This window comes from Vicugna pacos, chromosome 28, assembly GCF_048564905.1.
Source record: "Vicugna pacos chromosome 28, VicPac4, whole genome shotgun sequence".
NCBI classification, from domain to species: domain Eukaryota; kingdom Metazoa; phylum Chordata; class Mammalia; order Artiodactyla; family Camelidae; genus Vicugna; species Vicugna pacos.
In genome coordinates, this window is record NC_133014.1 from 14,741,711 (window position 1) to 14,758,074 (window position 16,364).

At 41.1% G+C, this 16,364-nt stretch overlaps 1 long non-coding RNA gene across 1 annotated transcript in view; it reads left to right on the forward strand.

Moving 5' to 3' along the window:
* The window catches only part of LOC140690037 (uncharacterized), a 152,039-nt gene that overhangs the window by 34,371 nt on the left and 101,304 nt on the right, over nt 1-16,364 (forward strand). Inside the window, exon 2 of the long non-coding RNA XR_012065230.1 lies at nt 5,113-5,165. This is a non-coding gene — a long non-coding RNA (uncharacterized lncRNA). The remainder of the gene's footprint in view (nt 1-5,112; nt 5,166-16,364) is intronic.

Here is a 16,364-nt window from a genome sequence, read left to right on the forward strand (position 1 = left end):
TACAGTTGAGGGCACAATTTACTGCATCCTGTGACATGTGCCGTGGAGTCTAGAGCTTTCTTAAAAAATCCAGGCTGAATCACTTTGCCATACACCTGAAACTAACACTGTAAATCAACTACACTTCAGTAAAAAATAAGTATTAAGGAAAAGAAAAGAAGAGCAATTCAAAACAACAACAGCAAAACAAAACAAAAATCCAGGCCTTTCAGTGCCATCCATCCACACGGTCAGGACGAACTGCACAGCTGTGAACTAGGCTGGAGTCCTGCCGGGACCTGAGAGCACTCGTGCCTTTGCCACCGCTTGCCCTCAGGGTCCCATTCACATAGCTCAGTGCACCTTACTGCAAATCCTTCTCCAGCTCTGTCTCCTTGGACCAGGACGTGGGACCTCAGCTTCATCATTTTGGCTACGTCCAGGGTTAGCGTACTCACTTAGCAGTCCCACCCACCTGACGTCCTTTCACCCAGACACGCGGAGATCTGCCTCCCTTTCAATATGCGCTCTGCTTTTCAACAGCCTGGATGTCAACTGGGAGCTTGTTAGAAATCCACCCTCAGAACCTTCCACCTCCATGTACTGAATCAGGATCTGTGTCTTAAGCAATTCCTAGGGATTCCTACGCGCGTGAAAGTTTGAGAAGCACTGCTTCTGGCAATCAGTGGTAGATGAGGATTTCAGATGTGGATCTCCCAGACCGAATTGGATATTCAAATGCCTACGATGGACATGCAAACAGTGTGAATGTGAGAAGAAAGTCAGAGAGAAAGCCAGCCGGGAGCAGTGGTGGGTGAGAAATAGATTTTATAAATGTTACGTATATAATGGTACAGAAGCCGCATGTTTTTAGTTGATTGTTGTCAGTCAGGAACGTGGATTCTGGGGACAAGCCAGATCTTCTGAATTTCAGGAAAGGAAATAATGATTTTTATGTAAAGTTTCAGTTGCTTACACACTGGAAACCATTTGCACTTTTTTTCATACCACGTGAGCTTAACACAGCCATCTTCCTGCTGCATCTGGACCAGGGGCCAGGCTTACACAACCCTTGTTTTAAGGACTGTTTTTCCATGAAAGGTGGGTGTTTAAGGAAATCTCAGATTTAAGTGGACATTTTAATTAATATTTTGGATAATTTTAGAAAACTTCTCAAGGAATCAAGATCCTAAGTATCACTGTGGTAAAGCTACCAAGACAGACGGGAGGCTGTCTTTATGACCTCATTCAGGAGAGAGAACCAGGGATGTCTTCCTTGAGAAATTAATAGCCAAGTTCTGAGGGATGAGAAGAAAATGTATTTAAGGAATGGTGAGTGGGAGTAGACAAGAGGATGCGGAGAACTTCCCAGGGGAGAGAGCAGCGAACAAAGGCTTGAGGCGGGAGAAGGTTGCATTTGAGGAGCTGAAGAAAGGCCTGGTGACCTCAACATGGCTGTGATGATGGCCCCAAATGGTTAAATCATGAAGTTCACTTTGCGTTCTTACCATTTGCCTCTTTTTCCCGTGGTAAATAAATGAGGGGGGGAATTTGTGACACAGAACATGATTATTCATTGAGGCGCCACCTCTCCAACATACCTCATTTACAACATCCCGTTGACCAGCAAAACTCTATTCCTCCATTATAAGGGAACATTTAATGAATTATGAATGGGCATCTGAAAATTTATAGTTTTATCTAACCGCGTGATCGTAAATGCAGCCTTGTTTCGAAGAAGGTTAAAGTCGTTTCTTTCCCTGAAGTTCTCAGCCAGCCTTTTCCCTGCGTGAAGACCCTCACCAGAAACTAGTTATTACTGGACACTTGAGTGTGTCACCGGCCGTGTGAGTTAAAAGAGACTAGTACGTTTCTCCTGCTGAATATCCCTTGGTTGCCTTGTCTGGTGCCAGAATCTTAACCACTGAATATTCACTTCCTTTACCAGTAAAATAAGTGCACCTTCATGGCATGATTGTGTATATTATGTAGAACAAATAGTTTACAATCCCTGGTATCTGATAGTATCATTAGATATTAATTCCCCTTCTTGGACAAATTGAAGGCTAATAAAGTATTTAAATAGATTTTCAATTATTTTAAAAATTTTTGAGAAATGATTTGATGATCTGCACTTTAGTATATATTATCCACTTCTTTACTAAAATCCGGAAAAGGAAATCCATCTTCTTAGAACCTTGTTACTCAAAAGGAAGTCCTGCCCTTTTGCCTTGGGAAACAGCGAGGTATTAAAAATCTCAGATACTGCGTTGCCTGTAATGAATCAGAATGTGCATTTTACCGAGATACCCAGGCAACATGACATTCACATGAAAGTCTGAGACACACGACCCCAAGGGTCTTATAGCTGTCCCCCAGTTTACCTTCTTAGAGACAGCTCTAATGCAGAAGTCAGCTGTGTGCTCACTCAAAACCAGAATGGCCGAGATCAAAGCTCTGGCCAGTCTCATTTGCTAACACTTCTTCACGATGCCTGCCAAGAACGACTGCTCTCCTGGCTCCTTTATTTTCTGACCCAGTTAATCTGTATCTCCTTGTGACTTTCAGGTTCTGTATTGGTGGCCACTGCCCAGCTAAGGTGATTTCTCTCAGATCCCTCAGGAGCCTCGCTGCTCGGCGGGCACTTCTGCGTTGGATTCTCCACATGTTTCTCTCTCTGGCCCGCCTTCCTGTTGATAAACCTCTCTGATTCACTCTAACCCTCCTCTTCCATACTATTCCAGGGCCTTTCTATTAAAAAAAAATGCAAAAGATTTTTTTAAAGTGTCTGTCTGGGGGACAGTGGATGAGACAAATGAAAGAAAAATAATTACTTAAAATAATGTGAAAGAAGATCAAAAGAGGGTTTTGAAAAATGGGAACTCATGGTGTTCTCTAAGACATGAGACCTCTTGAAAGAAAATGATGCAAACTGTATAAAGGACATATTCTTTGGTCAGTATCCTCAATGTGTGTCTATGACTATGTGTATGACTCCAGAGGAAGAGAGCTTGAGGACATTCGTGAATGTCACACAAATTGCCCCCTCTTATTAGTCTTTGTCATGGATTATGAAACTATCTTACTTTTTCAGGCAGTCAGACCGGTTCCTCTGTGTGTTATTCTGTGGTACAAATACAGGTGCACGTTAACACACACACACTGTTACAGCTGAAATAAATGTATCCCTTACAATCACTCCCCATCCTTTCCGCAGTTACTTTTATTTCCAGATAGACTCCTACCTCACAATTGTGTAAAGAGCAGTCATCCTGCCGTGTGTTCCCTCTAGGGATAAATGGTCATGTCCTGACGTGTGCTGAAAGGTACAGATTGATTATAACCTCTGTTTAGCCTCTTGGATCCGTAAGTGGTAAATCACTCTCACCTTTGGTGTCCACAAGGCTGCAGCACAGACCACTGCCCAGCTACCCTGGAGGGCACTGCTGAGGCTAAAATTACTTACAGTTGGAAAATTAGGCAGCTCCTTTCGGGGAAGAAAAAGATCTATTAGCAACTTTATAATATATACACATCATATTTGCATGAGTAATTTTCTCTTTTGCCTTCACACTCCCTTTCTGAAAAATCTTGTCGTGTCTTTCTGAAAAGTCTGTCCTGAGACCTGAAGTGTAGATTTCAATGTAGAACACCCCCCCCCTTTAAGAAACTTTAAAATACAACCCATTCCCTGCTACTGACGCCTGCATGTCAGTTACCTGCCCCATTCACTTAGCTCTCAGACTTTTGTGAACTACATCTGACCATGTCACCTCTATGCTCCGCGTCCACCTTTAAAGTGGTCCATGAAAAAAATGAATGAATGAACAATAGAAAGTAAGACACTAATAATTTCTAATTATATAAAGAACATTGTCGTGCACTTGCTTAAATTCTGTTGACATTCACTATCACGATTTTTGGGTGCATAGATCTCAAATTTGTTAGAAATGGAGAAGGATGTAGATACAGTGGTTTCAGAACTTATGTTTAATAAAGTTCATCTCAACAGACACTCCAAACACACTTGATTTGTTTGTTTATTTACTAATTTGCAATTACATTATTACTTGGGTCCAAATTTCCAAATATGATGAACGCACCACGGCAATCCCAAGTGCTTGAGGTGGAACTAATGCAGCAAAGGGAGCCGAGGGTTTCACGATGGCACGTCTGGTGCGCCAGGTGACCGCAGTGCACTCCACTGAATGTCACAACAGGACACGTGGCCTCAGACTCCACTAGCCACCCAGTAACTGTGTACAGTTTTGTTTTTCTGGTCCAAGTCCATGTTTGCGTAAAGCGTCTGTATGAACTGATAGTAACTGTTTCTCATGTTCATTCTTTTGTCTACTTCTTCATCTGTTCATTCTTTTTAAAAGCTGACTCTTTGAAAGGCTCTATATGTTGGTTACTATAGCATAACAGAAGGTGAAGTCGATGTGTCGGGAGCCCGGGTTACTCCTGGTGTTGTAGGGAAGTGGTGCACACGTGAAGACTGTAAATGAGGGTACAGGGCAGTAGGGAGCGTAACCCTACCACGAATGCCCTGAGGAGGAGACAGAGGCTGAAGGGGCACCATTCTGTTCTGGCTTTACTGTGCTGTGAAAGCTTGTGAGAGTCTCTGCACCTCAGTTGCCTTCTTTATAAAATAGTGACATTTTACGAAGTCTGAGCACCGCCATTGTTGTGTTATTTTGGAGATTGAGTGAGACAGAATATCCAGACTCCTTGAAGAATGTCTATGTTATATGGGCTCATTATATATTAAGGACCCAAAGAAATTGGGAAATCAAAACTCAGAAAAATCATTTTGGTATCTAAACCGTAGAATTGGTATCTGGTTGGTCTGAGACCTAGACTTAGATCTTCAATTTCAGGAATCTTTTTAGAATTTTCTGAATCTTGGAAGAAATGAAGAGTAGGATCTAAGGAGACGCAGCCAGAAAGGCCTTGAAGTATAGAATTCTTCATCACAAACTTTTGTGTTAGCGATTATACTTAAAAAATAAATTTGCAGAATCTGGAAACATTAAAGACAATATTTTTGCTTATAAAACACTTAAAATGAACTGAAAAGGCAAGTAAAAATATCTAACAGTGGTAAGTACAGCTACTTTTTTTTTTTAACAGAAAAGCAAGTAAATGCTGACGGAGGTGAAACGAACTTCTCAAGCTCTTCAGCGGTAAGTGGGAGAAGCAGAATTTGAGTCAGTTGAATCCTAGGTATTGAACGTTTACAAACTATGCAGTATCTTTACTGCCGTCCAGTTTCTCTTGTGTTTTGTTTCTCAGTCTGTGAAGTGAGGGGGTAATACGGGTGAAGGGTTTTGTTTGACACGTGGCTGGAGGATGCTGCGAGGGAGATTCTGACTGCGCTGATATTTAAGGTCCCTTCTTGCCTTTAGCTGCCTGTGACCATAATGGTTTTTTTAATAAAATCTTTGCAAACAGTAGATATCCAAAAAGCATCTGTGAAATAAAAATGAAGTCCAGTGAAATACCTTGTTTTGCTAAGCAAATGAATTTGCCGTCGTATTTGACAAAACTTCTTAGGTTTCATTTTTTAAGAGATTGCTAGTGCATGTCTAATTAATTTTTACTTACGTTATCTACCACGGACGGGGAAGGACCACTTCTTGCCTCACCAACCATCATTATACTGCCTTTTAAAAAACTGCTCACGTTTCCTTTTTTCTTTGTTTCCTTTTTTTGGTCTCTCTCTCTATTTTTTTGTTTTTCTTTTCAATCACGGGGTCTTGTTTGAATGAGGTGCTTGTAAGTCCAGAGGTTACGAGTGTCCTCAGACCTTCTAGAAGTTGACACGACATTTACCAATGACCTTTAGCTGCTTTCAACCAGGACGGACAGCGGACACGGAAGCTGATGTCTCCCACTCTGTCGTCAGCTCCCTGTAGTAATTCGCATCGCTTTTAAGATCCAGTAGAATAACTGGCATCTCCTGTTCGAAAGGGTCCACAAAGTCTGCGAAGTACCGAACGCAGAGAACTGCCGATAGGCAGGGCTTGTCTCCTTTACGTCTCCAGTTAACTGGTGCCGACCATCCTATCTGGTCTTCCCAAATGACAGTGACGTGGTCCCCTGGGAGCTTTCTCCTCTTTTACAGGTAACCAGGTGATGCATTGTATATCTAGTAAACCCATTTCCACACTACGTTAGGAATGTATCAGAGCAAACCTAATAGCTTCTCAACCAAAATGAAGGAATCTAGGGAGATTTCATGGCTGTTTTCTTCTCTCTGTCTCACATAATGATTTATAATAACATGTCGGTGTTTCCTTGAGCTCATATTAAATTTATGCTATGTATTTTTTGCTTATTTTTCTGTCCCAGAAAACAACAAAATTCTTTCATCTTTGCAAAGTAATAACTGTTGCCTCTCTGAATAGAGCAATGAATCAAATTGCATCACTATGTTTGGGGGTTTTTAATTTGGGAAACCTTGCTCCAGAGAGAAATACTGAAAATGCCGAAGTGCCACACATCTAAATGCAATATTATTTGGAGCAGTGTGTTTCCTGCTGAACAAATCTCATCTACATTTCAGAGAAGAATTAGCATAATTTCAGGTATTGATCAAATCTATTGAAAAGTTTGTAATTTGCTGATGTCAGTGTCCTGACAAATGGCGCCAGCTTAACTTGACTGATTCATTTAAGGGTAGAGGGGGCAGGAGGAAGAAATCTGTGGAGTGAGTGAGTTGGCTGCTTTCTTGTATAAGGAGTGTCTTTGTGGTCTGTGTTCCTCTACCTTCTAGAAAATTCGTTTTCTTTGATCAATTTTGGAGTCAGCTGACAGGTGCTAATGCAGAAAGCTTGCTTTGGAGGATGTTAACCACGAGGGGAATCCCTGTAAGGAGAGGAAGTGTGAGGCCCCTTATGTCCCCAATTCTCTCCCTCCTAGGGCACAACCCTTTCCATTACCGAGTCCATATGTGGTCTGCTCACCACACGACAGGCCAGTAAATCAGGAGACCAGGTGTTGCGGCAAGGAATAGCGATCCCTTGTCTCCGCATTCTCTTATACCCTTGTTTACAGATAGTGTCTTGATTGACTGATGGCCCTTGTCCTTGGAATGCTTAGTCATGTTTGGCTCCTTTGCGCATGTCCTTACCCATGATGCACACAGAAAATTCCAGCTGGGGAGGGGGGTGGGGAGGGAGAGCTAATCTGCAATGCTAATTATATTACAATGAGCATTGGGTCATGTCCGGTTAGGTCTTTGTCGCTACTGCACAGTCCTGGCTGTCAGGTTCTAACCGGTTTCTTGCTGGTGCTCATTAAGAAGAAGTAAATGCTGGAGGCGGGCATAACGCCATCTTCCCTCTCCTCTGCCTATCTGCCTGGTGCCCCCGCTTACCTAACTATCTAACATGGCTGCTTTTAACCCAAGGATTACCTTATTCAATATTTAAAATATTTCTTTCTGTAGAACAGTTGGAAATTCAGAACTTCATCTCAAGTTTAAGCTTCTCCAACTTCTCCCTCAGGTTAGGCCTGCATCAGGATGTTCGGGGGTGGCCTCTCATTGCCTCTTTCTCTGTTTCTCTGCCTGTGAAGTCCCCCTTCCATCCCTTCCCATTCACGACGTGGTTGGGTCTTTGTGGGTTTAAGAGAGGGAGGACACAGAGATAGTGCAGAAAATGTCTTGTGTGAGACTGACGTCCTTTGAACTAGCTTTGTTTCTGTTACCCAAGACAAATTCATGTGCCCACCGCACCATGAGGCCAAACAAACTGAAACGTCAAAGTCTGGAGAAGAGAAAAGTTTATTGCAGGGCCAAGCAAGGAGGATGGGGTGTCTCATGCCCAAGAAAACCCTGAACTCCTCTGAACTCATTGATAGGGCTTCATCGAAGCATATTTCAAGGGCAGGTGAGGGAGGGGGATCACAGGTACGTGATCAGCTCCTGTGCAATCTGATTGGTTGATGTGGAGGGAACAGGGCGGTCAACACTGTCAACCCCTAGGCGCCAGAAGGTCTGGGGGCCATGCGCGAGCTTGTTCTTGATCGATCGTCAAGTAGTTAATTTCTTCTGGTTGGTGGTGGTCTTTAGCATCTGACCTAAAGCTGACTGTCTCTCTGAGTGGTTCCCTGGGGGGTCTTGGAGATCTGCCCTTGACCACCTCCTCCTGGAGCAGCCCGGCAACGGCCAAAGGTCTGCTCTTTTGGTTGGCCGCATGATACCTCCCCTCAGCCTCTAACTAACTGGTCTCACTCCTTGTAGGAAACACCCTTGGACATTTAAACCTGTGCTCTGGCCGACAGCCCTACCATATCTGCTGCTCTAGAAACATGAGACGTCGCTCAGTTTTCAGTGACAGTGCAGTATATCCCCCCAGTAGCCTTACCACCTGCTTCCGCGAGCCACACCAGTCACATCTGCAACTATAGATCATTTTCCCTTTTCCTTGTATTATTTTTCAATGCTCAGATCAGCTGGCAGCCCACTCGGAAAATGAATTATGCTAAGAAATCTCCCTGAAGCTCTTCTCACGAAGGCTGATATGAGGGAAGGCGAATCCTCCGCTTTTCCGTGGGTGGAGGAGTCTCGCTGCACAACAAGGACTCTCCCCTCGAAAAAACCCTCCTTTCCAGCTACATGAGCCTGAATAATTTTACCCCCTTGAGCTGAGAATTAGGCTAATTGTTACTAAAGTGGTTTTAGGCTATTTTCCAAGGCCTGTGTAGACAACTCTCACTTTAGGATTGTGTAAATGCTCGCTCCTTTTTGGCATTTGCAGGATTCATTTGAAACTGACGCAAAAGAGAATTCCATTTTTAACATCCAGTTGCATCAGGAAGTCAATGACTACTGCACTCTGGCAGTTAATATTTAAAAAAAGTAATTCCAGTAAAAGGCAACAAAGAAATGGACTATTAACTCTAGATTTTGAAGCTTCTGATCATGATATAAGATGGTTTCAGTAAGTCTGGCATTTTTTACATTACTCCCTGTCTCTGTTGCTACCAAATATATTTTTAAAAAATCAATTGCTTTTTTTCTTACTGATAAAGCCAGTCAGATGGGACGATAGGAGAAAGATAAACCAATCTTTAAGACAAAGAAAAATCTGACTAAGGGATCTAAATGCAAACCTATAGTTCAGGATAATTCACATGTAGGCTGGCTAGATAAAATAGAGGAGAGTTAGTTAATTTTTAATTTCCGATAAACAGAATCTAATTTTTGCTGTAACTATGTTCCATGCAGTTTGGGGGACAAAAACTAAAAATTGTCGTGTATATGAAATTCAGATTAAACCAGGCATTCTGTATTTTTATTTGCTAAATCTGGCAACCGTATGTAGATACTTACGTGCAAAATACTCACCTCCCCCTTCTGGGATCCAGAAAAGTTAAAAAATGGAAAGCCTTCCATTCTGCTTTGCTGAACCTGGCCAGAATCTTCATCTCCCGGTCTATTAGCAGCGCATTTCTGTTCTTTGAGTCAGCAGAGCCATTTAAGACCGTCCTTGCCACGGTCTTATGTAACTGCTTGAGGGGTTTGGGAGCAGAGAGTTGTGTGGGAGTCTGTGTCTTGGACGTGAACTGACCTCATAAACAAGAATGAGTTACAGGAGTGAAGAAATTAAACGTGTGGCTGAGGATTAACTGAAGAGACCCATTAGCGAGCAGTCTCCGTTAAATGTGAGCCGACCGTGGAACCGTTTTATTATGTTGTACTCACCACCTCGGATGATCCCCCGTGGTACAGTTGTCATGGCACAGGCTGCAGTTGTCCCCACAGTGTGGAATAATTTCCATCAAGTTGTGGGCCCAAGCACAAACTCATGGTGACTAATCCACTCAACATATGGCTGCACATTAACATACGTTCTTTGTTTCATTTTCCTCCACGCTCCTTATATATTTTTTTTCTTTTTCCCACATTCATGTGGGGACTGTGCTTAACTGGCTCAAGGAGGAGCGGAAAGCAGAAGTAACAGGCCACCGTCCAAGCGTTCATCAATTTCAACAGTCTTTAGCAGCAGCAAGAAGAATGGGACAGAAGACAGAAAGATGGCAACGTAAGAAAATGGAAATTCAGAGAGCAGGATTATTAAGAACTCTTCGAGATCGAGGTCACAGTCCACCCAGTCCTGAGCCTTGAGTGCTGACACCTTCCGTCTACACTGCTGGTCTTCCCAGCCTTGCTCTGCAGCCCCCTCTCCCCGCTGTGACAGGCCCTGTGGTAGCGCAGCAGACTCTGCCCCCAAGGGAGCTCGGTGTGGCTTGGGGGAGTTAAAACCTGTGTCCTGCTTCCTCCTGACTTGCTCTATGACCCATTAACACCCATGACCCACCCACCTACTCCCCGATCACCCTCCAGGTGTCAGTTTGGTTTTCTGGTAGACTCTCGGGTTGGAAGGACAATGGGTTGACTTGACAACAGAGAATGTTACTGAACACTCATCACCGGTGAGTGAAAGGATACGGTCTGGTTTCCCGACCTGTAAAGTTGAGACAAATCTCCCGTACGTCCCCTGGGAAGGTTTTGCCCGTGAATCCCGGCTCACTTTAGTTTGACTGTCATACCGTTTAGCCACTGACTTCATATGTTCCCTTAGAGCAAGCAATTACTAGGGGTGACGTTTAAGTCATTTTTTTGAAAGCATCGTATCTTCAGCTTTTAAGCATCTCACCAGACTTTTTCTCTATATAATCTCAATATAGTGTGAAATGAGGAGCTGCTCTGTAGATTTGATTAATAGAGGGGAGGCTGCAGCTTGTCCATGATATCGTCTGCTCTTATACACATTCACCCCTCCCCTTGTTAAAATGACCACTGAGGGGTTTCCCGTGCCCTATCTGAAAGACCCTCCTGAAAATGTGTAGTTCTGCTTTTTATTTTTTTTTAATTTTTAAGCAAATTCTCATAGTATGCTTTTTCAAAGTGAAATGTACATCTGATGATGGGTAATTAATTGTTCATTCATCCTGTTGGCTCTTTTAGCCTGTTGTTAATCATATAATTTCCTAACCATCTGTTTTCCTTTATCATCATAAACCTGGATGGGTTGTGGGTGAAGAATTCTAGAGCTGATAGAAATATAAAAGGCTTGGTATTATAAACCACTAAAAGCAAATTTTCTGTTCAAAGCTTTTCAGGGATGGAGATTCTAGACAACCTTCCACTCTCTTCTTCCTCCTTTGTATTTCTATAATTGTAAATAGTATTTCTTTCTGGAAGAAATGTTAAAGTCTGTATTTTCTATTTTCCAGTTAGAGTTTTTTCTAAGTATAAGTTCATTGTCAAGGAGCATATTTAAATATAACCATATAGTCACCACCTTTTTTGAGTATCTCTCCCAGTATTTGTTATACAAACAAGTATACAACCTGTTCTGGCTCAAACTCGTGTGTTGGATGAAGGGAGGGGATCCAAAATTGGGATACCATACAAGTGAAGTGCTTTCTCAGTGTGCTCATGTCACTTTTAAGTTAATTTTCTTTATTTTGGCGAAACCCTTTTTTTTTTCCCCATCTGCTCTGACTCATCTCAGTATCTGGCAACCAGTGAGTATTTAGTATTTGAGATTTAACTGTTCTCCCTCACAGAAGTAGTTCTGATAAGTTACTCCCAATCTACAAGAGTTAGTTTAATTTTGATCTTTAGAAGTATTCCTGTTGTAGAAGATCACAGAGACGAAGTCTAAAGAAAAAAGCACTAGAAGTCTGCTGAATTTCAGCTGCTGGTGCTCAGTGGCTGTGAACAGGGGGAGACGCTTTGAGGCCCAGGAACTGCCTGATATTCAGAGTAAGGAATTCCTTAAATCTTCAAAGAAACTCTTCATGTCTAGTTTTACTGCTCAGTGACAGGATTCTTCATTTCTTTGAAGTATTTTTTGCCTCGGTTATAATTCTGTTTTTATTTGTTTGTATTCTCTGCAAACACAAAGAATTGGCTTACGCTACCCAAACTATCACTGTGCCCTGTTTATCACTTCCTTGCTTCAATTTACACTGATGAACACCTACATGAGGATCCCTAAAAAGTATAGCTGGGCTTTGCTTTTTTCTTAACTTTATGCAAATAGGTTTATATTGTATTATTATTTTAGTTTTTTGAGTAACATGTATAAAAGACCAACACGGGCCATACATTTGGGGAAGATGTTCAATGACTGTTGCATATTATTATCATGGTGCCTGTTTCTTCAGCTTTTTAAAAAATACTAACAAATACGAAACATACGCACACACAAACGCACGCCTATATTTAGATACAGAGAGAGACACAGATAAATGTTCTTCCCTCCCTGTTTTTGTTCTTTACCCAAGTGGTAGTAAGCTGTACACACTGATCTGTGTTTTGCTGTTATCACTTAAAATATATCTTGGAGAGCTTTACGTATTGTTTTATTCTATTTTTATTCAGTTTATTTGAACTAAAAATTCAAAACCCATTTCTCTCCCACCACCACCACCCTGCCTCTGGCAACCAACAATCTGTTCTCTGAATCTATGAGCTTGTTCTTCTTAATTTATTTTTTTAAAGATTCTAAATATAAGAGAGATCATACAGTATTTGTCTTTCTCTGTCTGACTTTAGTCGCTTAGCGTAATACTGCCGAGTTCTGTCCATGTTGCAAGACTTCACTTAGTTTTGCTGAATAATACTCCATTATATATGTTATATATATAACATGTATTATATATTATATACTATATATACTATATATAGTATATATATTCACGGTAGCCTCTTTATCCATTTCTCCATCAGTGGACGTTTGGGTTGTCTGGACTGTATGTATCTTGGCCATTATAAATAACACTGCAGTGAACATGGAAGTGTTCTTCCATGATAAACATGTCCTTTTAAGGAAGCGTTTTCATTTTGCTCAGATAAATACCCAGAATCGGAATTGCTGGATAATATGGTTTCTATCTCTAATATAATGAGGCGCCTCTACGCTGTGTTCCACAAGTGGCTGAACCGGTATGTCTTCCCACCAGCAGCACACAGTGTTCTCTTTTCTCCACATCCTCGTGAACACTCGCTATGTCTTGTATTTTAGACAGCGGCCATTCCCACATGTGTGAGGTGGTACCTCACTGTGGTTTTGGCTTACATGTCCTTATGATTAATAATGCAGAGCATCTTTGCAGGTGCCTGTTGGTCATCTGTATGTCTCCTTTGGAAAAATACCTATTTAGATCTGCCCATTTTGAAATGAGTTTGCTTGTATTTTACTGTTGTTATATTGAGTTGTATGCATTGTTTGTGTATTTTGGATATTAGCCGCCTTGGCTGATGTATGATTTGCAAATAGTTTCTCCCGTTCAGCAGGTTACTCTTCATTCCGTTGAAGGTTTCCTTTGTTGTGCGGAAGCTTTTTAGTTTGATGTAGCCTGACTTGATTATTTTTGCTTTTGTTGCTTTTGCTTTTGGTGTAGGTTAAAAAAAAAACAGCATTGCCAAGACCTATGCCAAGGAGCTTCCTTCTGGTTTCTTCTAGGACTTCTGTGGTGTCAAGCTTCTCATCCGTTTCAAGTTAAAAATGTTTGTATGGTGATCCAGTTTCATTCTGCTGCATTTCCCAGTACAACTTATTGAAGACACTGTCCTTTCCTCATTGTTTACTTTTGGCTCCTTTGTCATACATTAACTGGAACAGTTCCTGAACCTTTATTTGACTTTTCTGATGCTTTTGAAGATGACAGGCAAGTTCTTCTGGAGACTGTCCCCCCGTTTGGATTCGTTTGATGTTTTTCCATGATTTTATTCAAATGACCCATTTTTTGGAAAGAACATTCCAGAATGTTCTGTGCTATTCTCATTGCATCCTGTTGTGTGGTACACAGTTTTGATTTACCTGTTACCTGGTGGTATTAACATTGGTAACTTAAGACAATATTTGCCAGGTTTTTCAACTATAACATTTTAAAATAAAGTCAAGCTTTTTTCCAAAGTGACTGTGATGTTTTGCATCCAACAAATGCCCTGTTGCTCTGCATACTCAGCAGCTCTTGGTATTGTCTGTTTTTCCCTTTAATTTTAGTCATAACAGTATCTATTCTATTGAGTAATCCATATTCAGTACTGTTTCTGTGTAATTCGTTCAGAACGTTTCTTCCGTGAATCGTGTTCACAAGATCAGTTTCTTCATAAGACTGATGATGTGCTGAAGGTCTGCAAAGCAAGATTATTTTACAAAACCTAAAATGACTTGTTAATCTGATGATTTTAATTTTTTTTTTTGGTACCTGGCATTCTGCAAAGCCATGTTCATTTTGGTTTATTGTTACTTCATACAGCAAGTTAGGCTATTAGCTTGGGTCTTCGGGCAGCTATTTCTACGTGCAAATCAAAATTACAGCTGTGTGTTTTAACTGTCCTTCACCCTTATCCTGTGGGTACATATTAAACAACCATCCAGTGCACTCACTGTGTATTTATAAAAGAGTCATATGTCACTAGCCACACTTAGTCTTACTATTCTTAAAATGTTGTCTTACATAGTATTATTAACAGTTCCTATTACAAGACGATTATTTAATTCTGATTCATGGTACCTATATTCACGATTAGACACAACTGCATTTTAGAGAAAATTTCATACAATGATTGTTTAAATAAGACTTAGGTTCAAATATTTATCTCATGCAGCCCAAAAGTAACATGGCAACTGGATGATCACCATGAACTGAGGCTCCTTGTGGCTTAGTTGTGCCTTCCATACCCTAAATTGTTTCCTGATTGATTCATCATTTCTGCCAGACCTCGAAATGTGATAAAAAGTGGAAACACTTTTAAAGAAATTTCCTAGAATAATTCTGCATTGTCTAGCTAGTCACATGGGCACTCATAAATGTATGGGAGGCTGGCAAGTACAATATTGTTGTTTTGGCAGGAGAATTGTTGCTACAGTAATAAATGAGTTTTATTAGAAAGGAAAAGGGAGAGTGGATGGCCAGTTGGTGTCTGGAGGTCTTTGAACCATTCCAGTTAGATCTGAATTTTTAAAGGTGAGCTTTGGGGAACTTGGAAATGAAGAGAGATAGTTGCAGTGTTTTCTACAATAGATGATCAGTGCATGGATTATTTCACTGGATTTGAGAGTGGAAATTTTCCTTTTAGTTCAACAGTTACATTGAGCATCCACTGTTGCTGTCTACAGTTGTAAACACAAAGAAGCTATTCCTGGCCCCAAGAAGCTCACAGTGTCCTTGGGGAGATAAACAAAATAATAATTTCAGTAGCAGGAAAGTCAAGAGATATTTTGAATGGACCTAGCAGAAGGGAACATGTCAGAGCTCTGATGAACTTCATTTTTGTTAAGACATCACTTACTAGTCAGTATTAAGTAAAAGAGGAAATAGACAATACAAAATGACCTTGGTAAGTGAGGCTTGAAAGTGATGCGTTTGAATGTGTCTCTGGATACTTCAGTACTCCCCACTGTACCCGGCACACACAGACCCTCGAGAAATGCTTGGTGTGCAAATGAGAATGGATAGCCATGCTTACTGCATTCCTTATTTGGATGTTCAGTAGGCATCTCAAAACCGGACTCAAAATTGTGGGTGTCGGTAAGGTACAGATAAAGTGTAGATAAAGAGCCCTTAGCATCCACAATCCATTAGTGTGTCTTTAACTCAGCTAGCTGTTGTCATGTCTGGGGCGAGAGCCTGCAGCACTGGAACATTTGAACTGATCACAAAGATGGGGAAGGGGGAGGGGATAGCTCAGTGGTAGAGCACATGCTTAACTTGCACGAGGTCCTGGGTTCAATCCCCAGTGTCTCCACTAAAATAAATAAATAAATAACCTAATTAGCTACCCCCCCTCAAAATAAATAAATATATAAATGTAAAAAAAAAATGACAAAAAGTTATTTTAATTGTATCATGGTAGCTTTGCTAAATTAGACATTTGAGTGTTTTGGAATTTATTTGAAGTGGCTGTATGAATACAACCATTCCAGAAGTATTGTATTGAGTGGCTTTTTGAGCAATAACTTAAGACTGATCATCAGCAATGTATAATTCTTCAGTTTTGTCACTTAGGGACTAAATACAGGAACAGAAGCATGGAGAATCTGAAAAAGCACAAGGTTTGGATTCAGACAAAGTATGGCTTATCTGCCTGACCATTATACTGCTTAACTTCTTTGAGAACAAACTTTACACTGTGTAAAAACAGATGGTGTATCTAGTATGTAGCAGTTTTGTGAGGCTGTTAAAACATACGGTAAGTTTTGATGGAGTATCGGATGCATTAAAAGATCTCAGTGTCTACTTGCTTCTGTTTGGTTTTGGCTCTGGTTATCCGCTGGATAACCTTAGCAGCACCTCTGTTCTCAGATGTTTTAAAGTTGGAAATGAATGCTCCAGAGTCATGATCTACCCATCTT